At 38.7% G+C, this 27,127-nt stretch overlaps 1 protein-coding gene across 1 annotated transcript in view; it reads left to right on the top strand.

Annotated features, from left to right (window-relative positions):
• XKR6 (XK related 6) overlaps positions 1-27,127 on the top strand; it is a 291,730-nt gene that overhangs the window by 14,766 nt on the left and 249,837 nt on the right. The window contains exon 2 of the mRNA XM_039876069.1: positions 22,534-22,612. The gene's annotated coding sequence lies outside the window, so the exon portion shown is untranslated. The remainder of the gene's footprint in view (positions 1-22,533; positions 22,613-27,127) is intronic.

The following is a 27,127-nucleotide window of genomic DNA, read 5'->3' as shown; positions in this document are numbered from 1 at the left end:
GAATTCAAAGCTACATTAAAGAGGTTTGGCTGACTGGTAGCAGTGGTAGGTCCTACCCTCTATGATTATTGGACGGGTCACTCTAATTTAACAAATATTTGTGATCTGTTCACTCTGTGCCTGGTGCTCTTTTGGATTCATTGTACCCAAATGAACAAAGCATCATTCCTTCAATTACAACTCACAGTTAATGTGTGTAGATCAGCAAGGAATATCATTAATATAATATGATAGGTATCATACTAGGAAGGGGAGCGAAATACCATGTCAAAGGTTTTCAACCATGGCTGTCCAAACTCACAGAAGCAAAAAATAGAAAGGTGGTTATCAGAGACTGGGGAGAGGGAGGAATGATGTGTATTAAATATGTATTAAATTTCAATTTTGCAAGATGAATTAGTTATAGAGATCTGATGTAAAACATTGTACCTATAGATAATAATCCTGTAGTGTACACTTAAGTCTGTTAGGAAGATTGATCTCATGTTAAGTGTTCTTAACAAAGGAAAAGAAAAAAGAGGAAAAAATAGATAGTACAGCCTAACAAGGTGGAAAATATTATTGAAATGTGTCAAGTAATTTATAAACAAGTTATTTCTCTGGATTGAAAAAATATATGTCTCAGCCTGTATTGGTTACCTATCTATGCTTAACAAATTACTCCAAAACTTAGCAACTTTTAACAACATAACCTTTATGATATCATACCACTTCAGTGGGCATAGAATTTGAGAACAGCTTGCCTAGGTGATATTGGGTCTCTCATGTGATCGCAGTCAAGATGTCAGCCAGGGCTGCATTCATCTGAAGGTTTGACTGAGAGTGATAGCTCATTCACATTGCTGGCTATTGGCAAGAGGCCTCAGTTCCTTACCACATGGACCTCTCCACCAGGCTCCTTGAGTGTCCCAATGTGTTGGCTTTCTCCAGAGGGAGTGATCCAGGAGAGAGAGCAAGGTAGAAGCTGAAATGTCAATATATGATCTAGATTCAAAATTCACATTGCATCATTCCATAGTATCCTACTGTTTGCACAAGTCAACTCTATTCGATGTGTGAGATGGCTACACAAGGTTGGGACCCCCAGGAAGTGAGACTCACAGGGAGCCATTCTGGCAGCTGACGACAACACGGTCCTACCCCCAAAGGTTTAATTCAGTATGTCTAGGTAGGACTAGGGTTGAGGGTTTGCGGTTTTATTTGTTCGTTCTGCCATTTCCTTTTATCTTATTGGCTTAATTTTTTATTGAAATATAACATACCTATAACACATAAATCATACACGAATCATAAGTGTTCAGCTGGATAAATTTTTGTAAAAGCATACACCATGTAACCTATACCCAGATCAAGAAACAGAACATTGCCAGCTCCGTAGAAGTCTTCATTGTGCTCTCTTCCTGTCACTAAACCTTTACCAGTATGCTCTCGTGACTTCTAACAACATAAAATAGTTTTGCCTGTCTTTAAACTTTAAATAGCATCAAACAATATGTATTCATTCATGTGCGGCTTCTTTTACTCAACCTTATGCTCATGAGACTTATCCATGTTGTTATATAGCTGTATTTGTTTGTTCTCATTGCTATACAGTGGTCCCTAGAGTAAAATACCCATTCTGCTGTGTTTCAGTGTTTGTTTACTATAAATAGTACTGCCGTGAACATTTTTGTAAATGTCTTTTGATGAATATATGTACAATTTTATGTGGGGTATATACTTACAAGTGAAAATGCTGGGTCATAGAATACGTGCATGTTCAACTTTATAGATACAGCAAAACAGTAGATATACCAATATACAGTCCTATCAGCAGTCTATGAGAATTCTTTTCACATCTTCTCCAATATTTAGTATGTTCTATCTTTTTTATTTTAGTTCTGGTTGGCACGAAGTAATGTCTCATTTTGGCTTTAATTTGCATTTTCCTAATGACAAATTTATTTTAGCACCTTTCATAAGTTTATTAGCCATTTGGATTTATTTTTAAGTGACTGTTCATGTCTTTTGTCTATTTTTTCCATTGAGTGATATTCCTTTTTGTTACAGATTTGTGAGAGTTTTTTTCTATGTATTCTGGATACGAATTTTTGTTAGATATACATATTATAAATGTCTTGTCCCATTCTATGAGTCACTTTTGACTCTCATAATGGTGATGTTTGATGAATGGAAGTTCTTAATTATAATATAATACAACTTTTCTTTTTCTTTTCTTTATAGCTATCACTTTTTCATCCTGTTTAAAAAAACCCTTATCTACTTCAAGGCCATGAAAATGGTCCCCATTTTTTCCTAAAATCTGTGTCGCTTTGCTTTTCTTGTTTAGATATGTAATCTATCAGGAATGGTTGTTTTGTTTGGTATTAGGTAAGGATCATGATTCATTTTTCCTCATATGGAAATTTAACACCCTCTATTGAAAAGCTCACCCTGCCCCACCCCACTTCAGTGTCACCTTTATTGTATTTTGGGTGACCATATATGCATGAGCCTATTTCTGGATTCTATCTTGTTCTAGTAGTCTACTTGTCTATCCTTGTACCAATACCATATTGTCTGAACTATTACAGATTTCAACAGGTCTTAATACCAGTAGTGTAAGTCTTCTGGATTTTTAAAAAATTTCCCCTGTAAATGAAAATCCAAGTAAGATTGCCCACTATCATCACTTCTGCCCAATATTGTCTTGGCAATATTATGTAGTAATGCAGGGGGTGGGGGCCGGGGGGAGGCATAAAGATTGGAAAGGAAGAAAGAAAACTGTCACCATTTGCATATAACATGATTTCATAATAAGTAACTTTAGAGAGGCTACCCAATATAGGGTCAATATATAAAAATCAATATATATATTCGCAAAAAGAAGAAAATAGAAATTTCTAAATATTACCATTTTACGGTGGCATCAAAAAATATCAACTAGATGTGCAAGCCTCTACACTGAAAACTACAAAAATTTATTGAGAAATTATAAAAATACCTAACTAAGTAGAAGGGTATACCATGTTCTTGGAAAGAAAGGTTTAACATTTAATGTCGTTCTAATTAAAATCCCAACAAGATGTGTGTGTGTGTGCATGTGTGCGTGTGTAGAACTTAAAAAACAAAAATTGAAATTTATGTGGAAATGCAAATTTCAAGAATAGACAAGGCAATCTTGAAGCAGAGATGTGTGTGTGTGTGTTGTGTGTGTGTATTTGCATCAATCAGAGCATGTATAAAGACCTCTTCAAGCAATGGATAGCAAAATGGGAGAACATCCTCCCCCCCAACCCCCCCATTCCCCACCCCGCCACAAGAGAAGAGAAAAGAAAGAGCTGGCATTGGAGGGAATTCCATAAAAAGAAAAGAGTTGGCATAACATCATGGAAGTTAGAATGTGCATAGCATATTCCAGGAACTTAAATAATCTGAAATGATTGGAGTTTAGGTTGAGGATGGTACAATGAAAAATGAGGCAGGAAATGTAGATTGACAGCCAGAATGTTAAGGGCTTTGAGTGTCATGGAGAATTCAAGTGAGAGTATGAACTTTATGTAATGCCATAAGTTGTCCACATGGTCTTTTAAAGCAAGGAAATAGCATGCTTTGCACATGTTAATTCATAATTTTCATGATAATCTCAGGAGGTAAGCACTATTATTATCATCCCATTTAACAGATGGAGAATTGAAGTCAGAGAGAGATGAAATAACTTGCCCAACCTAAAGAGACAGCTTATGGGAGGGAGACTTAGAATTTTATCCCAGGAAGTCTGACTCTAGAGTCTATATATACTTTTAGTGTTCATGCTGTGCTGCTTCTCACTATTAAAGCTTTATTAGAAAGTTAACTTTGGCAGCAGTGGGAGGGTTGGTGTGAGCCTTTAATGGGAGCAAATTTAGAGTTAGGGAGTAATCAGTGGCAAATTTCTAAAAGAGAGTAATAGCAATGAGAATGGAGAAAAAGGGATGAATTTGACCAACATCACTGAACTAAGGGGAAAAGATTTGGCAGTCCACTCAGTTGAGAGTTGGGTCAAAGGAGGAGAAAGGAAAGTCAATGAATAAACCCTGCCTAAAGGTGGTACTATTTTCTTACACAGTTCTCTGGTGGGGAAAGGATACAAATGTACTTACACTTCGTGTGGTAGATATAGGAGCCCTTGCACTGGGTTTGGGAAGACACAGGTTGTAAGTTACAACAATGCAAAGAAGTTGAAATGTAAGTTTATGTAGTCCGGTCTTCCCAAAAGTCCCTAAGTTATTTCAGAACCACGGCTCCAGCCTCCCTCTGTTTCCCTGTAGCTCAACCCACCATTCCTTCTTATTTTCCTTCTCTCTTCTCGTTTTAAATAAATACCAGTTCAGGAATTGAGGAGATTTTTGTCGTTGTTGTTGTTGCCTTAGAAATGCTAATCCATGCCCTCCGGATATCAGTGTCCAGTGTCAACAGGCTTATCAAAGGCAGTTCCCTCTCCAAGAGGAATTCTGGTGCCAGGCGTTAAGATAACACATTTGTTACTCCATTACAGAACTTAGGGCTTTTCCTTTTATTATAAATTTCACTCTAGAGGGGGCCACTCTGAAGCCTTTATGTCCTCAACTATAACTGTTTTATTCATGACTCTGTATTTTAATTTATAAACTGAAACCTTAATGCAGAGCTCTTAAACATGAACATGGTTTGACAATCACTTGGGGGACCTTGTAGAAATGCAGGGTTCTAGGCTTCCTAAAGATTCCTTTGCAGTAGGTTTGGAGTAAGGCCAGGAAATCTCTCTGCTACTCAGCCCTTATCCCAGATGGCTTTGAGGAAGGTGGTTCTGACACCACACTGACAAGCGATGCAGTGTTGCTATAGCTAGTGGTGGAAATGCTTTTCTACTCCACTCCCAGGGCAGCGAGCTCATTTCCACTGCCTGAGAGTAACTGGCCTGGAGAAGCACTTGAAACAGGATTCTTTCTCCCAACAACCCTATGAAATCGATACTATTATTATCCCTATTTCATACGTAAGGAACCTGAGGCTCAGAATGATTTGCTTGCTCCAGGTTTCACAACTAGTATTCAGCCATTGATTCGTGCATTCATTTATGCAGTACAGTGTGCTGCGCTGTTCTAGGTGCCAACAGGTGGCAGAGCAAAGACACGAACTCACAACTCCCCGCCCATGTTCTTCATCACAATGATACTGTCTTCCTAAAATATTGTTAAGGCAGTTTATAGACTTTGGAGGCCGTGTATGATAAGATAGAGGATGCAGGAAGAGAGGAGGTTCCATCATGCTGGGCCTTTTCCACTTGGAGACATGAAGAAGGGCCACTCCAACTGAGAATGACAGGGGCCATACCAGGAGTGGCAGGAACAGTGCTGGGATTAGGGGAGAGAGGGAAGTTAATTTTCAAATCTGTCTATCGTCCCCAAATTCCTCTTTCTCTTCCTCCTTGTCTTCTTTCTTCCTGACTCCTCCCTGCCCCTTCCATTTTGTCTCTCTTCTTCCTTTTTCAGCATACCCCTTCCCTTTCTCACTTCTCTCTTCTGCCTCGTTTGCTACCTGCACTGGAGTTCCAGGTTGCTTCGAACAGAGCTGTATCTCCCTGTAGCTTCCCCTCCCTTAGAAGGACTCTACAAAGTCCTTCATGGGTTCACTCCCACCCCTGGGCCTCAGAACCAGTTGTGACGGGAGAATGCAATATTGCTTTGGCAACCCTCACCTGAACTCCGCTTGTGTTCGAGGGACCGTACCGGTGGCTATGGGATCCTGGGGGAAAATGAGGTCTCCGCCCCCAGGACACCAGGGACTTAAAACATAGAGGGAAGGGAAGAGACAGTAGAAAATAGAAAAATGTTGTGAGGGGGGTACGAAAGGATTCCACCAAATATCTTCTTAATCGCTTGTCTTTTCTAACTTCTAACCACCATTGCTTTGGTCCATTGCTCACTTGGATCCTTGCTCACCTGGTTTACCGCAGTGGCCTCCTTTAGACCTTAACGGACATCAGCATTACTGGGAGGACTTGCTAAAACACAGAGGGCTAGGTCCCACCCTCAGAGTTGCTAACTCACCAGGTCTGGGGTGGGGTCTGAAAAGTGACATTTTTAACAAGTTCCATGTGACTCTGCTGCTGCTGGCCCAAGCACCACACTTAAGGATCACTCATTGATCATGATCTTACCCGCCAAGCCATTTGATTACAACCAGTATGAGTCGTTGTAGTTGTTTTTTAATGGAAATCTGCTCATATTTTTCTTCTACTTAAAAATCAGCATTTTTACCTTTGTTTTAGGGGCCACGCAAGACCTCAGAGCTAGCAGAACTACTCATCTCTGCTGCCTCTGAGGCTTTGCTCATGCTATGTCTTCTCCCTGGGATGCCCTTCCCCTCTGGCTGGCTTAACGTCCAGTAATCTTCAAGACCCTTTAGCTCCCCAACCATGGAAATTCTTCCTACTCTCCCACTCACCTATACACCCCAGCACCCTCTGCCTATAGGCATTCATCACTTACCACACTGGCATATCTTCCCTGCCTTTCTATTCTGCCTCCGCCACTAGACTGTCAGCTCTCTAAGGACAGACACAAGCCCAGAACAGTGTCTTAGATCGGGCGCTTCATACATGTGCCTGAATTATCCCTTTTCTGTCCCACCTGTCTCCGTAGGCTCCCACAGTGAACTTATGCTTGTGTTTATCTGTTTATTCATGGCACCAGATACTAGTAATTTGCATAGCTGTGCATCACTCTTTTTCTGAAGTATCAGCTTTGAGCCATTTTGGGTCTAGTCTTACCAAAACTTGGGCCCAGGGTCTGAATCTCTGCCTCTGCAAAAATTCCCCTTCCAGCCTCCTGTTGATGCCACTGCCTGGCACTGCAGGCCCCTTCTAGAAGGTGCCACAGCATGTATTTTAGAATGTGCCCCCATGCTTCTGATGTATCTCATTTCTAAAAGTGAAGTGTTTCAGCGTAGTGAGCCTTTTTCCTGCAGTCCAGCTAAACCCATCGGTCCTCTGGCCCCTTCTGAGAATGGGAATTTCAGAGACAAAGGGGGCAGGGCAGGGGGCGGTGGTGACTGTATATGTGGAAAAAAAAGGCAAGTATTTTTTTTAGTTAGCATTTTCAGCAGCACAATAGCAGTAGGCACTATTTTAGACTCTTGGATAATTTGATTTAATTATATAGTATGCAGAGGCACTAATAAGTTTACAAATCTGCCACCAACACTAAACACATATGTCTTAGAAAATGCTACCCTTTTTCTTGCTTATTGTAGGACCAGGAACTAGGGTAATTGTGAGCAATTAAGAGGGAGTGACCAAATGGTGATTCAGAGGAATCCTCTAGCAACAACTATGCCAGTGGAAGTAGTCTGGCCGGGTGGCCAAAGGGCATCTGGGGGCTGGGGAGGTGTCTGGAAGCCCAGAACTTTGGGATTGATCCATCATAGCTGAATGTGTTACAGAAAAGTATGTCAGGAGAACCAAGAAATGTCTCTTTCTTACCTCACACAGATACTAAGAGGCTTAGTGATAGCTTTAAGAACAAAAATGCTGCGTGGGAAGCACAAGTTTCTGCTTCCAGCACCTCATGCATGGTGGGGGCCATGGGGTCCAACAGTGCACAGGACTCTCGGCTTGGCTCTGTCACTTACCAGCCAATGCCATTGTGCAAGTTACGTAGGTGTCCTCAGCTTCTTCACTGTAGAACAGTGGAAAAACCGCCCTTGTGGGAATCATGTCAGAAGTAATTGACATAGTATGTGTACAATCTTAAGCAGATGTGCTGGCACACCTAAGTGAGTATGCAATTAATAGTCATTCATTTCTTTCCCTGCCTCCTTTCTGTGAAAGAGGATAAAATACTTTCACTAAGGTCATCTACGTTTCTTGGTGCATAGAAGGTACTTCCTCAATATTTGCTCAAGGAGAGAATAAATAATCAATGAATATTGTTTCCTACTAAATCAAGAAACTAAAGCACATAGAGGCTGAGTAACTTGGCAGAAACACACAGCAAGCAGATGATAAACTGGCCTTATATCACAACAGGGATATCCAAATTCAGCATAGCCAAATTGAATATGATAGAACCAAACTACAATATGGGGCTTTATTCTTTGATCTTTATTCTGAAGTTGCAATACTTTACAAGAATCTTTACTTCAAAAAAGATAAAAAGAAACACCTAAAAAGCTAAAGGAGTGTGAATGCCAGATTATGGGCTTCTTTGGATAAAATAAAAACTTTGATTCTGTGGTATGCGTGTTTAGGCAGATTAAATTGATGTTTGATTACAAACCCCAGGATAGAAGGAAAATAAATATATTCATGAAGACTAGAAATTCTCGAAGGGAAAAAGAGAAAGAAAATCATTGGTTAATACTCTGATGGAAAGTCTAGATAGATCTCACCGTGGCATCTCTGTGCTGAGAGGTCGAGGGGTTGTTGATGGGTGGCTCCCCGTTTCCCCAAACACTCCCAAATAAGCCACTCACAACCTTCCCATTCTGTCTGAATCCTCCGTGTTTTCTGACCTCTTCTCTCCTTCCTTCCCCTCTTGCACCCTTGTCTAAGCTACACAGCAGAAGGTTACTGTGCCCTGAGTACGTTCTGAGATTTACTGCCTCAGGGCCTTTGAGCCCTCCCCTTCTTTACCTGTTGGGAAACACTAATCAATCTTGAAAGCCCAATCGAAATGGATAAATCCCCTCCAAGTCCTTTCCCTATGCCTTGGCAGGACAGGATTGCTTCCTTTGCAGTCCCAAAGGACTTGGTAGTTTTCTTGTTCCATCTATCAAAATCTGCCTTTTGTTAAAATGATATTTATTTGTGAATGTGTCTGACTTCCCCTCTGAATCTGTAAACTTTCTTGGTCTCCTTCCTACAGCACCCTGCCCATCATAAGTGTTCAAAGAATGTTAATTGATATAAAACAATTTATACATCCCAAAATAAAGGCCCAGATGAATTTGGTATGGTACAGTCATGCAGTGGAATTTTATGCAACCCTTGCAAATGCAATATGCATATTTAAAGGATACAGAACCATTGCTATTGACATTTACATTTCTACTACCCTGGCATGACCACAGCTACTCCTGGAACATCCCATCTACTTTCATGTATATCCCTGTCCCCCGCTTGCAGTGAGTTAGGCGGGACCATGCGAGTATTTAGCCAATGGAATGTGACCACAAGAGATCCTACTCTAGCAATGAAAAGCCTGTACACCAGCAGTCCCCAACCTTTTTGACACCAGGGACCAGTACTTCCGTGAGAATCTAATGCCTGATGATCTGAGGTGGAGCTGAAGTGGTGATGCCAGCACTGGGGAGTGGCTGCAAATACAGATGAAGCTTCGCTCGCTCGCCAACTACTCACCTCCTGCTATGTGGCCCGGTTCCTCACTGGCCATGGACTGGTACCGGTCCACAGCCCAGGGGTTAGAGATTTCTGCTGTACATGACTTTCTAGGATTTCTTATTCTACCCTCGGTGACCAAGATGGTCATGGGGTCCAGATGGTTCAGCTAAGAAATGGCAGTACCTCCATCAACTGGGTGCCTGGGTGACTACGTGGAACAGAAGCATGATGGATATATTTCAAAAGTGAGAACTAAACCTTTGTTGCATCAAGCCACTGGGATTTTAGTGAGTGAAACACAAAACAGAGATGTTCATACCTCCTTTATAGGCTATTTTGACAATGACATATTACAGTACATAATACAGTGCTTGGCATATAGTATACTAAATTGGCATGTACTCACTAAATTCTAGTTCCTGTCTCCTCGTTTATTCTCCGATGTGGTGAACTTTAAACTGTCCGTTAGTAAATATAGTTGTTTAGCAGAGTTGAAGTTACATTGGAGGATTTAGAAAAATCCTAGAATATGTGGTGTTACATTTGTTCTAAGTGTGTCCCAGATGAATTGTCATGGAGGAAATTCTGGGAGGACCAGCATGAAGGCTCTGACCCTCCGTGTGGACACAGAAATAGGGACCCTAAGGGTGTCCCAAGTTTGGTACTTTGACTTCTGGCTTGTTTGCTCTCTCTTATATAATGGAAGCAATGAACATCTCACCTGGGTGAGGTTAGAGGGTGAGGGAGACAGGAATTTCTGGACGTCCATCATGACAGCGAGGGCACAGAAATAGAGGGCTGTGTGCAGGGATGAAAGATTGTAAAAGAGATGAGGCTTAGGAGGCTGCCAGAGAAATAGAAGTGCCACATTTAATCCTATTTGTCCTATGGGAGTTTTCCAAAGCCAGACAAAGGACGTCAAATCTAATGCCTGGTCTCACACACAGATGTCCGGGATAGTCTTTATGTTCTTTTTAAACTCTGCACACACTTGACTGCACAGATTTTAAGAAGGACAAAGGTTGTTTTAATAGTGTTAATGGGGGGTGATGGGCGAATCATAATCTTTTAACCAAAACGGTTCACTCATTTGTGTCAGCTATTGAAAGCAAAGACTCTTTGGTAGGTATAGAAGAAAAGGATTTGGAACTGCTTGCCACCCACCTCCTCCACAGGAGTAATGTGTGCATTAATGAGGGAATATCTTAGTGCTGTGAGTGCCCGGGAAAGACGTTGCTTTGCCAATTCCCAATATTACTGTGACTTGCTTAGGCAGAGCTGAAGGAATGGTGGGGGTGGGAGGCTGAGTACCACATGTGGTGTTTTTCTTTCGGGGTTCCTAAGTTGCTTCAGAAGCAGGACTACTGCTGAGAAAGACCCCAAAGAGAACAGAGCACATATTCTAGATTCTTATTCCCACAATGCACTTGCCTTTCTGGGAGACCCTGGTCTATGTGCCTTGCTGTGACTTCATGTGGCTTCAGCTGCTGGATTCTAAACTTAGTTTTAGAAGGACATCGAAAGAACTGCAAATAACTTAAAGCTTGTTGGAAACATGATACTAAATAAATACCATTGGAACGATAGTGTAATGAAGGTAGAGCATAACAATTTTGTGTCATCATTCTTGCAAAATAGGCAAAATTGCTCCAGGTAAGGATTTCAAAGCTGTGTGTAGAACTACTGAAGTGAATCTGGGTGGCAGAAAATAATAACAGTAACAGTAACTGTCTTGTATTTGTAAAGCAGGTTAGAACTCACAAAGCACATTCAATATGCTTTACCTTCTATGATCCTACAGCACTGAATTTAGGTAAGCAGATGAATGTTATCGTGATTGTCCCCATTTCATAAATATAAAAATTGAGGCACCCCAAGGTGAAAAGTCTGAGGAAAAAAAACAGCCAGTAAAGTATTCTGGTTTTGAATCCCCCTTGTCCCCCCTCCAAACAAACATAAAAGAAACATACCCAAATACACCAAGAAAAATAACAAAGATGCTCAATAACTCGATGATTTGAAAAAACAACGTTAGAAGTGGTGAGGAAAAGCTTAACAGAGATTTAAGCAATGATTTTTAAACAAATTTCACTTTTTTTTTTTTTGCTTAGGGAAATCATAGCATATTTTGGTGGAAGAAAGGGAAAAGTAGCCTTTTTTCACATGGAAGAATGGAATATGGAGAGTAATAGAGGCAAGAAGGAAGGTAGCCTTTTGCTAATCTGAGGGCACAATGAACCAGGAGTGATGGCAAGAGAGGGCATTTAGATAAATTAGTGGAAAACCTCAAAGCCCATGATTAGTTTAAATTTGACTCAAAAAGCAATGAGAAGCCTGCACTGGTTTCTGAGAAGGTATATGACAGGAGTAAAACACTTGAGAGAGATGACTTTTATGGAATGCCAAATTATGCCAAAGGGGAAAATGGGTATGCAATTGGGAGATGTTATGAAGGGAGAGATGATAGGACTTAGTGACAGAATGAACTCCTAGGGAGACAGAAAGGAGCCATACTTGTCTTCAGACCAGTAGCTGGGATGGGTGGCAGTATGTTGGATCCTGATAGAATCACCTAAGGATGCACTGAAATGGAAAAAAAAAAACCCCACCTCATCCTTTATCCAGCGGTCCTCAAACTTTTTGGCACCAGGGACCTGTGCTCCTATGAGAATCTAATGCCTGATAATCTGAGGTGGAACTGAGGTGGAGCTGAGGTGGTGGTGATAGCGCTGGGGAGCGGCTGTAAATACAGATGAAGCTTTGCTTGCTCGCAGCAGCTCACCTCCTGCTGGGAAGCCGGGTTCCTAATAGGCCAAGAGCTAGTACTGGTACACGCCCGGGGGTTAAGGACCCCTGCTCTATACCCATATTGTTCTCATGCCTACCTCTCAAAATTCCAGACTTTATAGGGGTTGGATGTGTACTGGGAAAAGCTTTCCAGGTGATTCTGACATGAGAAAGATGAAAAATAAAACCCCAGTCCTAGGAGAGCTTAGGTCTGACCCGTGAGTAGAGAGTAAATGAGAACTGCGACATACTGTCTTAATTCTTTATGATTTTTTTAAATAAAATAAAAAATGTCAGGGCTCCCTTTCCTTCCAAAGCACCAAAATGTGAAGTTGTCTCTCTTCCTCCCTTTGAAAGTTAGAAGTGATTTCAGGATTGTCTAGCCTTCCAAAGTAGGAATTTAAATCCCTCCCTTAACTTTTGGTAACGATTTCAGGCAGTGCGGTACATAAACATTTAAAGACAGGTGTTTTATTTTTTTATTTTTATTTTTATTTTTTAGTGAGCATTCAACTTTTATTCTTGCTTTGAAGAAAGTCTCAAGTAGCAATGCTATAAACTTCAGAATTAAATTTGCAAGCAAATTTAGACAAAGGCTGACAAAAAGTCAGGAATGAGCAACTGAGCTATTAGATCCATACAAGCAATTGATTTATGGACTTAAGAGCCTCGCTCCTCTTCCCTGAATAACCGATTTATTGTTTTAATTATTCAGATGAGTTGTAAAGACCAGTTTTAGGCAGTGAGGTGGATCTTTGCCCCTGGGGCGAGGGGAGCACCACCACTGGGCTTTGAGTTCTTCCTTTTCTTTGAGCCTTGTCCTTTTCTTTCTCCGTCTTCCTTAATATTAAACTGAAGTTTATTTTAACTTTTCATGGATTTTACTCAATTTTATTTCTGTTTTGAAGTTAAAAAGCAGATGAATAAAGGTTAATATTTAACCCTTTTTAAAACCTTTAAGTCAATTTTTACATGTATATTCTTGGACATTTCCCCTTCTTTTACTGTGAATTCATCATAGCTGTTAATACGAAGTTCACGAACACATACACCGTTTCTAGATGATAGTAAAAGTTTAATGGTGGGCAGGAACACTGAGGACCTGAGGTTTACAAATGCTCCATTTTATTTTTAAAGCCCTCAGATGGACTTCTTTCTTCAGCACACCCTCCAGGCATTCACTGAATATAGACTAGGCGCCCTGGGAGCCGGTAGAGATGAATAAGGCCGTCCTTGATCCCACCTCATCTCCCAATAACTTCAAAATATACGTAGGGGACAAGATTATTTTTTACTTAAGGAAACTGGGCCTCAGGAGGGTTAAGGACGCGGAACAAGGCTAAACAGAAGTGGATCCAAGATCATTCTGTCCTTGGAGTGGTGCTCAGATCAAATGCTTACATTATATGACATGTTTCAGTAGTACTTGAGTTACTGAGGAGACACTGGTATTTGATCATTTACACTACTGACATTTCCACTCTGTACTATTGTTTTGAGAATTTAAAACATAGACTAAAAAAATGGTAGTATCAGGTGAAGCAGGTATTTAAGATAGGAAATCAAATACTTTTGTCCTTAACTATTTCTTGTTAGAGAGGAACAAAATGTTAACATTTTAACAAATGTTAAATTTTTTTAATGTTTTGAGAAAATATTTTTCTCAAAAATCTTTAATAATTACAAATCCTTAAAAAGTATGAATTGAGCCAGCGACTATTAAATTCCATGTGTGTGTGTTTTTTTTTAATTTTTAAATTTTTAAAATTAAAAAATTTTTTTTAAATGTTAAGTAAGAACACTGATAACAATGATGATTTTATATTTTCACATAACTATCCTGAAACTCTGAAATACCTTGAAAATATTAAACAGTAAAATACTAAAATTCTAGATTTAAAGGAATCTTTCCGGCTCAACCCAAACCAGAGTTTTACACCTTGAAAAATTCTTACCGTATCCTTAAGGGATCCTATAATCCTTTATACCTTAAGTCATTCCTGAGCTTAATTAAAAAAAAAAAAAGCAACAGCAAAATTTCTGAGCTATTGAATAGATGCATAAATTGTTATACTTTCTCTTTTTGCTCATTCCTATATTCTTTTCTTCCTCCATGCAATAAGGCTGTCTTTTCTCTTGGGATAGTGGAGATGATTCTTATAACTTCCTTAAATTAATCTGAGTAGCTAAAGTGTAGTTCATTAGCTTCATATTTTATGTTTTCAAAATCGAACGTTTACCCACAGTGGTACTAAGGACTCTACTCTATTTCCTACCCCAACCCTGACCATTTCTCTTATTATTATTCCACTTTGTCTGCTGAGTATACACACTACGAAGAGCATGAAATCTTGCAGGCAACTTGCAGATGAACTTGAATTCAAATTCCAGTTCCACCACATATTGGCTGTTAACGTGGGGAAATCACTTAAATTCTCTGCATTTCAGTTTTCTCATTGGCAAAATGGGGATAATTTTTTGTTTTCAGATGGGTGGTAAAAATTAAATAATGCATGTTAAATTCCTGGCCCAATACTTTGTATAGAGTAGGTTCTTAATTGAGGTGAATTTTCCTGCTTCTGCTTCTAGTAAGCAAACAAATAGACAAACAAAAACTTTCTTACCCTGAACACTTCTCATCCTAGCACCTCTTTTTTTTTTTTTAAGCCACAAATCACATTCATAGACTCTTTATACCTAATCAGACATTTTCTAATGTACATGCCATGAGAGCTGGTTCTTATTTCTGCTCCTAGAAATAACTCTCTTTTGGGAAATGCTAGCTTTCACTTCAGAAATCAGAATCTTAGGATTTTGAGATAAATATTTTAAAAGTTAGTTGGGTTGCAGTTTTAGGCACATTTAAGTAAGTTAAGAATATATTTTATTTCTTTTTATAATAGTGAAAAGATGGATGCTCTTATCAGTTGAGTAACCAAGCACTCATGGGTATAAATGATAAATTTGTTTGTTTGGGACTTTTATGGGGTTTTCTGCCCAGCATCTCTCTTCTCTTGGAAACCCAATCTTCCTGGAGCCTACCCTGCGATGTTGTTACCTGACTCACTGTGCCCTCTGCCCCACGCATAATTGATTGGCACAGGAGAGGGCACCTGGAAGCAGACCCTATGAGTTCTGGCTCTAGGAATTTTGGCCTCAGGCAAAGAGGTCAATTAGCATTTCTCTGTTGTCATAAACTATAAGATGTGAAACTTGAGAACAACAGTGCACATATTTCTGATCACATGGATAAATCTGGTGAAATAAGTAGAGATGAAAGATGTAGAGTGAATCTTGGAAGTCTCGGGAGCCAGTCGCTATCTCCATTCCCAAGCGAACTTGTAATTCTCCAGCAGTTAGCAGACTTTCAGGGTCTGCTTTTCTTTACTCCAGAGATGAAGCATTTTGAATGTGTTGGTGAGAGAGAGAAAAAGGCAGAAGGGAAATAAATCTCTCTCCTTTGGGAAAATTCTCTCTGGACGTAGTTGGTTTTAAACCAGTCAATCTACTCATGACAGAATGCAGCTATCACCATGGGTTATTATTTAAATGTTTGCAAACTACAGCCTGCAAACAGCTGTTTACTAGGTTGTCTGCCTCCTCTTTATCAACTAATTGGCTCATGCCATTAATAATATAGTCATTTTGGGTGAGAATCACAGGACAAAAAGTATGTGTTTGTGTTTCAGAATTTCTGGGGCACAATATTTCAAATTTAAAATGAAATGATAGCTAATACTTACCATGTGCTTGCTATGTGCCATACACTCTTCTAAGAATTCACATGTACCAAAGCATTTAATTCTTACAGCAGCCCGTTTCGAGGTAGTTCTTGTCATCTCCATTTTATTATCGAAGATACTGTGACACAGAAAGGCTAAGTAACTTGTCCAAGGTCGTACAGGTAAAATGTGGGGGTAGAATCAGGATTCAAACCTAGGTAGCCTGGCTCGAGAGTCCTTGCTCTTACTGTCCATGGCACATGGTTTTTTATGACTTGGTGCAGGATACAATGCTTCGCAGCTGTGCTCCTTGAGCCCCATGAGCTCACCAGACTCCTTTGCAGGAGGGGAATTGTTTAAGACCTGCTCCTATTCTCGGCCCATGATGGGTCATAGGCTCAGTATTTGGCCAATCACTATTATCTGCTGCTTATTGGAACAGCCTAAGCTGGGATCCAAAGGTCCCAACTCTGTTATAGAAATTCTGCATTTAAGAAGTTGTCAAAAGCACAAGGATTTTCTTACACATAATAAACATCTAATACATAATTGATGAATAAACAAATAAGCAACAGCTCATTATAAAAACTGTCAAAATATATAATAACGATCTAAAACTTAATGGGCCAATTCTGGGTGGTAGGAGTACAGATGATTTTCACTTTATGGCTTTCAAGTTTTTAACTAAGAATATGTGTCTCCTTTTAAATCAGAAAAACATGTATGTTTTAAAAGAGTTACATTCAGGTGCAATAATTATCATGTTTGTTCTTGTTTCATTTTTGTGTTTTATACCCCAAAGTCACATGAAAAAATATTTTATGTGTCCCCAGTGTAAAATTTAATGTAGGTACTCAATAAATACTTGTTGTCATGATATTTGTTAACAATATATCCCATTTTTATAAGACTCTGCCACTTTGGTTGAAAAAAAAATCAAATAATTACAAAATACAAAATGGAACTCTTAGAACACTGGAATTAGAAAAAGCACAAATACTTGCGGACACAAGTATCGGTCATATGTAACTACATAGTAGTTTGAGATCCTAATTTTTTTCTACATTTTTGTTTCAATTCAAGCAGATGCTTCATCACTCTAGGGAAGGCACGGGCAGGCAGAAAATAGAGTCTACAAGATTTCCAGGCTTTTATTTCAAGAAGTCTAATTCACTAAGGATGGTAGAGTCTGAGGTAGAGAGGGTCTTCCCAAAACCAAAAAGAAAAATTTTCCATTTGGATGACAGAAGCGAGGACTGAGTGTGTTGGAAGAGCAGAGGTATCTCTGTCATTGCTCTGGGGTACAGGTCATGGTGGTGGCAGGGCCTCAAATAGTGTAAGATGTGCTTGGGACATGGAGCCATGGGTACTAGTGGATCCAAGCACTATAGACCTATCTGGATCCCCTAACGCTGCTTGAAAGCAGCAGAAAGTAGATGGACTAGGTACCTCATGGCTAGAGGTAAGGCTCTTATTTCTGCTTGGAAAACAGGCTGATGGCCAGAAGTTTCCTTATTCTAGGCTGTCATAGATTGAGTTGAGCTCTCCCCTATCCCCAATTCATATGTTGGAACCTAACCCCTAGTACATCAGTATGTGACTGTATTTGGAGATAAAGTTTTAAAAGAGGTACTTAAGTTAAAATGAGGTCATATGGGTAGGCCTTAATCCAGTTTTACTGGTATCCCTATAAGAAGAGATTAGGACACAGACACACAACGGGGAGACCTGTGAACATAGGGAGAAGGCTGCTATCTACAAGCCAAGGAGAGAGGGCTCGGGGAAACAAACCCTGCTACCACTTCGATCTTGAACTTTTAGCCTCCAGAACTAAAGTAAATTGTTGTTTAAGCCATACTGTCTGTAGCATTTTCTTATGGCAGCCTAAGAAAGCTAATACATGGGCATTGACCCTGCATGAAACCTCAGAACCTTATCATATCCCAGGGAGGATCACTCCAGGGGGACTGAGGTGAAAAGCTTGCCAATATTGTAGGATTAGGGCTTGAAATAGAAATTGAATTATTTAATGGAAAATAACACCTTATTTCTTCTACACCTAAATTTGAGCTCTGTGATTCAAACCAATGCTATATTGTTTCATGTTGATTTTTTCTGCATTATATTTTGAAGAATCTTTTTATTTCTACTATTTTATTCATTCTTTTTATATATCTCTCTCTTAGAATGCATTATTTTATGACCCATTGTGAAGTTGTTCAAAATCACTTAGTATATTTCTCTTTTATTCTTTCCAGGAAGCTTAGTTACACTGATTTTTGTGTTGTGTTCAAAACTATAGATATAAATAAATATAGATACAAATATAGATAGATATAGATATTTTCCCTATAGGAAATCTTCACAAAGAAATTCCACTATAGAGAAAATACTTGGGAGAGGGAATTAGAAACCAAATCCCCCAGTTTGCAGCTAATTCAGCTGAAAGGAGGCAGAATGAACCAGCAATAAACAGTAAAAGCCATGGAAAAGGCTTGAAGAGTTTTGTGATTTTATCAGCAGATGGCAAGTGTAATTTAATGTAGACAAACTAATAATTAATTGGGGAGCAAGGAGGCCAGTCCAGTGATGTGTCTAGGCAGAAAATAATCCTCTAACACACAGATCAAGAAAAGGATTTAGGGATTATTCTTGAAAAATCATTAAAACTATCAGTCTAGTACATAGTTCTGGGAACAAAGGCAAACGGTGTTAGCAAAGAGAAAGCACAGAAACTGGAGGTGCTACCTGTTAATTTGAAAAGGACTTGTTTGATCTAATCAGGACTACCATCATAGTAGTCATTATTATGTAAGAAGGTGATAGAAGAATGATAAGAACCCAAAAGTCAAATGTATCCACTTATACAAGAGGGATGCAAACTCAAATGCCTTCAAGGACCAAGCAGGTGGGTAAATGTGTGAGCTGTCATGGTAAGACTTTTGGGAATAGTAGGAACTGGTCAGAATTGAGGGTGCTTAAAGGTTTTCAGATTCACACACACACATGCTCACACAGTAGTGGCCCAACAAAAGATGTCTGCCTGCCCAATTCAGCTCTTTGGCCAACAATGTGGCCCCTGACTTAGAAAGTTTGTTTTGTGCCTCTCTTCTGGTTTCTCTCTCCCCAATCTGAGGATCCCTGGAAGATAAGTCTGTGTCTTATTCAATCTTGTATCCTGACCTGCACTGAGCATATTATTTTGCCCCATGACGATTGGTTGGAAATGTTGCAATGACAAAAGAACTCTAGTCTGTATATAGCAGAAAATGCTACTGACAATTGCTGTACCTATTACTTCGGTGGCTGCTATGTCTGAAATTGCATGTCTAAAAGAGCTCATGAGTGGGCCCAAAAGCCCACTCTGTGCTTGACTCAGCCTCACAGTACCTAATTTGCATGAGGTATAAATTATTTCTGTCTCTGTTATATATAATACTGCGTTTTCTCTCTTGGGTCTGCTCCTCCCACCTAGCTCGGCTTTTCTTCATCCCAGATCTTTCTCTTCCCCTTTTCAGCAATATAAAAGGAAATTCTTCAGTTAGTTTTTCCTTTTCTGTCCTCTTATCCTGGGTTGTTTTGCTTCCTACTCTTTCCTTTTTTCATTATACCTATGTTACAAAAGATGGGTGACAAAAACAATCTCAATGAATTATATCCTCAGGGAGTATGATATTCTGGTTAGCAGAGTTTGTGTTAAACTGACATTCTGCTCCTTTGAATAGCACAATTCTTTTCTGGTAGGTAATGAAATAGATTAATAATTAATAAGTACATTAGGGTGAGCTTAATATTTATATTTTGAATTGTGCACTGATATAACCAAAGAACATATATAACATATACATGTGAATAATAAAGAATAATAATAAAATGAATACCTATGCACCCAACTATTAAGAACTAGAACATTAAAAATACTGTTGAAGCTCCTGGATTTTATTTAGTGTTTCTTTGATGCCTACTAATCCTGCCTTAGGATTATTTTATAAGCACTAATTATGACCGTATAATACTATGGATGCACAGCGTAATACTTTTGTCAAAATATAAAATAGGACTCTGAGTTGTTTCTTGCAGTTGTCACCTCTTCTTTTTCCCAGATGCCACTACTGTGGCCCAGATCCTGAGGAGCTCATCTACATTATGACAAAGACCCCTTATTTTCCTATCTCCATTTTTACTCAAGGTTGAGCCAGCAGCTGGATGAAGGGGTGGGCCAGTAGGGTAGCTGTGGATTCAGTCTATAAGAGGCATGAAAATATTTGAACCAATTGGAAATATAGTGCCAATTAATTAAATTTTCATACAACTCTAAATAACTAGTAAAATTTTAATTGATTCTACTTACATACTGTATTAGCTTTTTGTTGTTCCATAACAAATGACCACAAATCGAGTGCTTAAACACACATTTGTTAACACACAGTTTCTGTGGGGAAGGAGTTCAGGCATAGCCTGGCTGGGTCCTCTGGTCAGCTCTCAGGTGACTGTAATCAAGGTATTGGTTGGGCTGCATTCTCAACTGGAGGCCCAACTGGAGAAGAATCGACTACCAACCTCATTCAGAATTCATTTCCTTCTGGTTATATCACTGAGGTCCCCAGCTTCTTGCTCACTATTGGCAGGAGGCTGTTCCCCAGTCCTTGGGGTCACCTTGCCACACAGGCTTCTTCAACATGGCTGCTGGCTTCATCCAGCCCATGAGGAGAGTCTCCAGCTCCAGCCTGCTAAAATGAAGCCTTATATAATGCAATGTAATCTAAGAGAGTGGCATTATGTCACCTCTTCCATATTCTATAAATTAGAATCGAGTCACAGTTTCTGTCCACATCCAAAGGGAAGGGATTACACAAAGATGTGAACACCAGGAGGGGAATCGCTGAGTGTCATCTCAGGGTCTGTGCCTACATATGCCTAAATAAACATATGTCTGTCCCTACATATTCCTAAGTGCTTTGGAGCAGGGAAAAAAAAAAATCCTAGTCAGGCAGATATATTTCGTTAAAGTTTCTTTCCAAAGATTATATGTGATTATAATTAACTGAAAGTTGGCATTATGCTGAAATTTTAAAACCAAATAATGCATTATATAGTGCTGACTATTTGAAAGGAGTGACTAATTTTAGTATCTAAATTTTAAATCCTTTAATATGCTCCCTAAAAGTGCTTTAGTTTAGAAAATCATAAAATAGAACTATGAGTGAAAGAGAACTATGTAAAAGAAGGAACTATTTTGCCAATTTTATAAAAGGTAATTTGCTCTGTTTGGGCTAAGAAAATTTCATCTGTTTTGGAATATCAAAAGAATATTAGTTTCTCCCTGTGTCCACCAATGAATGATGAACCCCCAAAATGCTGGTTTATAGCAATACCAATGACTTAGTTAGCTTAGGACACCCACTTGTTGCTCTAACTTTTACACTGTCATCAAAGCTATTTGTCTAAAACACAAACTTGATTTTGTTGCTTCTCTGAATCAAAGCCCGTGATGATTTCCCACTGCCTATAGGATTGACTTTAAAGTCTTAAGCCTGACATTTATGGATCTTCAAAAATTGACCCCAGTCTACACTTAAAATCTTCCTCTTCTTTCGCACTTCTCCCTGCAACCAATGTTGTAGACATACTAAGCAGTTTCACGAGCCCCTCTTCTCTTTCGTATCACTTCCCCTGCACATGTTATATCTTCTACTTGTCGTGTGTCCATCCTCTTCTCTGAGAGTTTCAGAGACTTTGCTTGTTACTGGATTCCTTGGAAAAGAGCTTAATACATGGTAGTACTCAATATATATTGCTTGAATAAATGTCACAGATTCTTATTATTTAAAATGAAAGGTTAGATGAAGTGATGGTTCCTTATGGCTCTAATTTTTAAAACATCATTATGAAAACTAAGAGAATGTAATACTGCCTATAAGTAAGTTAAAATGTGTGGTAGGGATTCTAAATGTTACAGGATTTCCAAAGAAGTCATCATTCTGTGTTGGAGTCATCAAGGATATTTTTGCTGAAGAAGGTGGGATTTGAAAAAGGTATTGAAAGATGAGAGTGATTTTGAGCTATTGCTAGCATGTCATCTTCTTCATAGTAGGCCTTCATTAAAAGTTTATTGATTTAGATGATAGGTAAAGAGGAGAAGAAAAGACTTTGTGAATTAATAAAAAGCAAAATCAGAAGCTCCAGGGCAGGGATGAGCTGGATATGTGTGGAAAATGAAGACATTTTCCTGATAAGGGTGTGTTCTGGCCAACAGTAAAAATTAATTTTGGCTCTGTAGGTTGGAAACAAGATATGGAAGCTCTGAAAACTAAGGGGTGCAATTTGGATTTGGTACAGTAGGCAATCGTGAGCTGTTATATGTTCTCACAATAGATGGTTTTTTAGGCTTATTAGTCTGATGATGGTAAGCAGGCTGGATGGGAAAGGAGGATAGTCAGAGAGATTATGCAGGAGGCCTCAACTGGCATAAATACAGTTGCTTATATTTCTTACATCTCTTTATGATTTAGAAAGCACACTAATACCTACAGGTTCTCACAACAAGACTTGGAGAAAGGTAGGGCAGATATTAATATTCTACATGAGAACTGAGATTCAATCTGGATTTGTCCAAAGACACAGAACCAGTAAATGGCATAACTGGAACTCAAACCTACTTTTTGCCTTTTAAGCTCTAAGCCCAGTGTTCCTGTCATTAAGAGATAGAAATGAGGAGATATCAAAAACCGAAAATGAGTGATCTACGCCACTTAATAAGGTATGTGAATCAGCATAATTCACATTATGTGTTAAGAGTCCTGGCCTGAATATCTGGAAATTTAAGACATAATCCTTGTGTTAATGTGAACTAATGTGACCTTAAATAAGTGTCTTCTATGCTTAGCTTCCTCTTCCTTATCTATGATATGGAAGTTGTATACAAAACGCTTTTTAAATTCATTCTGGCTCCCTGGTTTTGGAGTTTGTAAGTCACCGGCTAGATGTCTGGGATGATCAAGTGAGGCTGGTTTGGAAGACAGAGTCAATTTGGGGGCCAGGAATGATGGGCTCAGGTTTGCACATCAGGAAGAAGTTAAAGGGAGTGGTAGACAGGATAATAGCTCCTAAATATGGCCACATCCTAATCTCTGTAATCTCTGAATATGTTACCTTACATGGCAAAAGAAAATGCAGATGTAATTAAAATAAGTATTTTGAGAGAGGGAGAGTATGCTGGATTATTTGGGTCAGTTTTTATAAGGGAAACAGGGAGAAAGGAGACGTGATGACAGAAGCAGAGGTGAAGCAATTGCTGGTTTTGAAAATGGAAGAGCCAAGGGAGCAGGCAGTCTCAAGATCGAGAAAAGGCAAGAAAATGAACGCTACCTTAGGGCCTCCAGAAGGAACTCAACCCTGCCAACACCCTGACACCCACTGAGACCTATTTTGGACTTTTGACTCCCAGAACTGTTAAGATAATAAATTAACGTTGCTTTAAGCCACTAAGTTTTTGTGAATTTGTTATAGCAAGAATAGGAAACAAGAAAAGGGAGTGATGAGGGAGGGAGGACTAATATTTATTTAGCATCTATTGTACACCAGGAATTAGTATCACAATAAGCTTGTAGGGGGAACAATACGCTTACTATTTTACATGTCAGGAAAATAGATCCGAGTTAAAGTAACTTGGCCAGTATGGGGCAGAGCAGGGAATTCAGACTCAGGGTTGGGTGACTGATTACTTGTTCCATCACACAATTTCTAGTAGGAAAGGCGAAGTCCACAAGAAGCCTACACAATTACTTAATCACACAGTGTTGGAAAACCAGGAAAAAAATGTGGTGTAAATTAATGGACCAGGGACTTGGGAATGGGCAAGACTTTCATAAGGTCTGACAACGTGAGGCAGGGAAGGGCTAGCGCAACCACTTATTCAGTAGTAGGTATTTTATATACATAATATTTCATTGAACCTCCACAAATCACAGTATGAGATAAATTTTATTCTTCCAATTTTTATGATCAAGGAACCGAGGCTTAAATAAGGACATACCTTGCTCAAAATCCTATAGCTAGTTAATGACAGAGCTGAGATTTAAGTACAAAGCTTACCTCCTATAATTAAAAAAAACTTTTATTAAAAAAAAAAAAGAGGTCTATACACTTCTCTGAAATGGCCTGTATGATTTGATTTGTTGTTGCTTACTCTTCATTTTCTTTTGGTTGAGCATGAATAGTTGATTCCACATAAGTGTATATATGATGAACTTACGCTGTACTCTGCTCTTTGGGGAGTTAACTCGTGGAGCTCATTATCCTTACTTAGACAACATAGCAAATACAAGGAAGTTCAAGATGGGTTTAAATTAATTCACAGATGTCAGAGTTCTTAAGAGAAAAAGATCTTTACAAAATAGGCCTTAATGGTATTACTGTCCAGAAAGAAATACAGATATGCCCACCCCTTTATTCCTATGTCTGCATGCCTGCATGTGTGTGCACATTCCTCCTCCCCTTGATAAAACCTCCTCCAAACATTTATTGTCTTTCTCGCATCCTTGCCCCTGTTCACACCATTTCTCCTTACCACTACCACCACACTATAGGTAATCACTTTGTTTCTTGGGTATCTTTCCTGAGCTGCTTTATGCAAATATAAGCAAATAGGAATAGATAACCTTATCCCTCCCCATTTTTTACAGAAAATTTAGCATGCTCTATTGTTTTGCACCTTGCTCTTTTTTTTTTTTTGTATAACAATGCATTCTGCAACTTTTATGTCTTTAAAAAGAAAATTATAAAATTTCAATATCGGTGCATAGTATTCTGTCTTGTGGACGTGCCACAATTTAGTCTCCCTTTGGATTGACACTTTTATTTCTCTCCACCATTTTTTTCTTGCTATTGTAAACAATTCTACATGAATAATCTTGACTACATGTAACTTTTTACATGTGCATATTTGTAAATTCCCGTAAGAGGGACTGCTGTCTCAGAGGGTGATTGCATGCATTTGTAATTTTGACAGATAGTACCAAATTTCCTTCCATAGAGATTGTGCCATTTTAACTCCAGCAGGAATATATGAGAATGCACGCTGAAATTGCAATTCTTCACATCAATATAGAAATAGAACTTCTAGGGATAGTGGGTTCTATGAGCTTATTCTGCAGTGCTCAGAGAAGTCTTATTTCTATAGAAGACAATAAGATACAAAGAATAGAATTAATAAGGATGACATTCACCTGCTAGATTTGAGGGTTTATCCAGGCTCAAATTAGGAAAATTTTTTAAAGAATGTATGAGGAAGCCCCTTTCAGTGCTTTCATGGGGGCAAACCCCCATGTTGGGATTCAAGTGTTCTGTCTCAAAATGTGTATCAGCACCATTTTAGGGTCCCTCCAGTGATTAATACAGTAACACTGACTTCATTTCCAGGGGCCAAACACTGACTGGCCCAGGGCAATGGATTAGGCTTTGAAATTAAACCTGCTTGTATTCTAATCCATGGCTATGCCACTTACCATGGGTATGACTCTGGGTAAGTCATTTGGCAGACTTAAGTCTGTTTCTAAACCATTAATATGGGAATACTAATCCCCATGGCTTTTTGGACTGTTGTAAGATTAAATGGAATGGTATTTGGGACATGTCTAATACATAATAGCATCCAGCACTAACTTTCCCCCCTTTGCCTAAGGAGAAATGGTGTGAACACAAATGGTGAGAAGAAAAATCTCAAAGGTCTCTCTATATATCCAAAATGTATGGCATGATTTCCATATATTAAATCTGTTTAACTTTACTTATAGAAGAGGCTCTAAAAATCTATTGGCTATTATTTTACAGAGAATTCCAACACACTTTGTGGTTCGGCTTCCCAGCCTATATCGAAGTGGAAGTAATGGGGGTCAAAGTTCTTAACTGACTGAACTACGAAAAGCAGAGATTAAAAAAAAAATGTTAGTTAGAAACAACAAGTGTCCTCAGTTGGCTCAGAGATAGTCAGAACCTCTTAGCCTGCGGCTACCTTAAGGTCAAGTAATCAGGAAAGGGTTAACTGGTGTGCTGTTAAAGCAGACCTTTGGGCAATGCATTTTTTTTTTAAATCAATTCCCTCTTGTTTACTAAAGAATTGAGGTATATTTACTAAAATAATGAGTTTTTGGAGATTTACATGGCAAAATGTGAAATACAATTTTAGGGGGCCCTTGAAAGGGAAAATTTCAGTTATCTGGAAAATTAATTTAATTTACTCTTTTAACCAATATTTACTGAGTGCTCATGATGTGTTCAGCACTGTGCTAAGTGCTGGACTTATTTAAAACAACTAATTGCCCCAAAATTCTAGGTAAAAAAAGTACCATTCATAGCACAGTCCAAATTTATGTTAACTTTTCAGTAAATCTCACTATAGCTTTCTTATCACTGTAACAAATTTTAGTTTTAGAACTTCCTGGGTTCTACAGTATATCACTTCCAAATAACGCAGAATGATAAAATTGCTGAAACAGCAAATGTAAAGTTGAAATCACTTTACAAAAATCACTTGCAAATTCTATAAATCTACTTGAAATTTCAATTGTAAAAAATTTTGACTCAATCTCATATGTCAGCCTTATATAATGAGTATAATTGACTTAGCTAATTTTACTAGTAGATTATATTCTATCAGGGCACAAAGAAATAGGAATCATAAATATGCCATTGCTGCCTGCTTTTGTATCTCATTTCATAGCCTCACAGGCTTAAATAGAGGAACTATATTTAAAAACACAAATTAATTGTACCTATTTCCCAGAAGTATTTTAAAATGCTTTAATTTATTAAAGATACCAAATCTACTAAATGATAGAACTTAACTATATGTTGGTACTATGCAAACAAATGACAAGTGATAATAATAATAATAATGGCAGGTACCATTTATTTAGCGCTTATCAGGTATCATGTTGAGAGCTTTGAATGGATTACCACCTTTAATCTTCCCACCAACTTTTCGAAGAGGGCCCTATTATTATTCTCATTACATAATGGAGGAAATTGAGGTCTAAGGAAGTTAACTCTCTTGCTCACCTTATTCATGTTTAGTGGAACTGGGATCCAAACCTAGGCAATCCTACCCTACATTTAGGCTGTCTTTCTAAGCTGCTATTAATTCAAATTCAGTAAAGAAAGAAACAAATCCTATTTATAGGCAGAAATAATCCTTACCTACTGACTGTAAGCTTTACTACCATAGGAACAATGAGGCTTAAATTATAATATGAAATAAATGGATATAGCTATGCGA

Source organism: Pteropus medius, unplaced genomic scaffold, assembly GCF_902729225.1.
Source record: "Pteropus medius unplaced genomic scaffold, Ma_sr-lr_union100, whole genome shotgun sequence".
Lineage (NCBI taxonomy): Eukaryota > Metazoa > Chordata > Mammalia > Chiroptera > Pteropodidae > Pteropus > Pteropus medius.
Note: the sequence above shows the minus strand (reverse complement) of the source record. Positions and strands in the feature narration are given on the sequence as shown.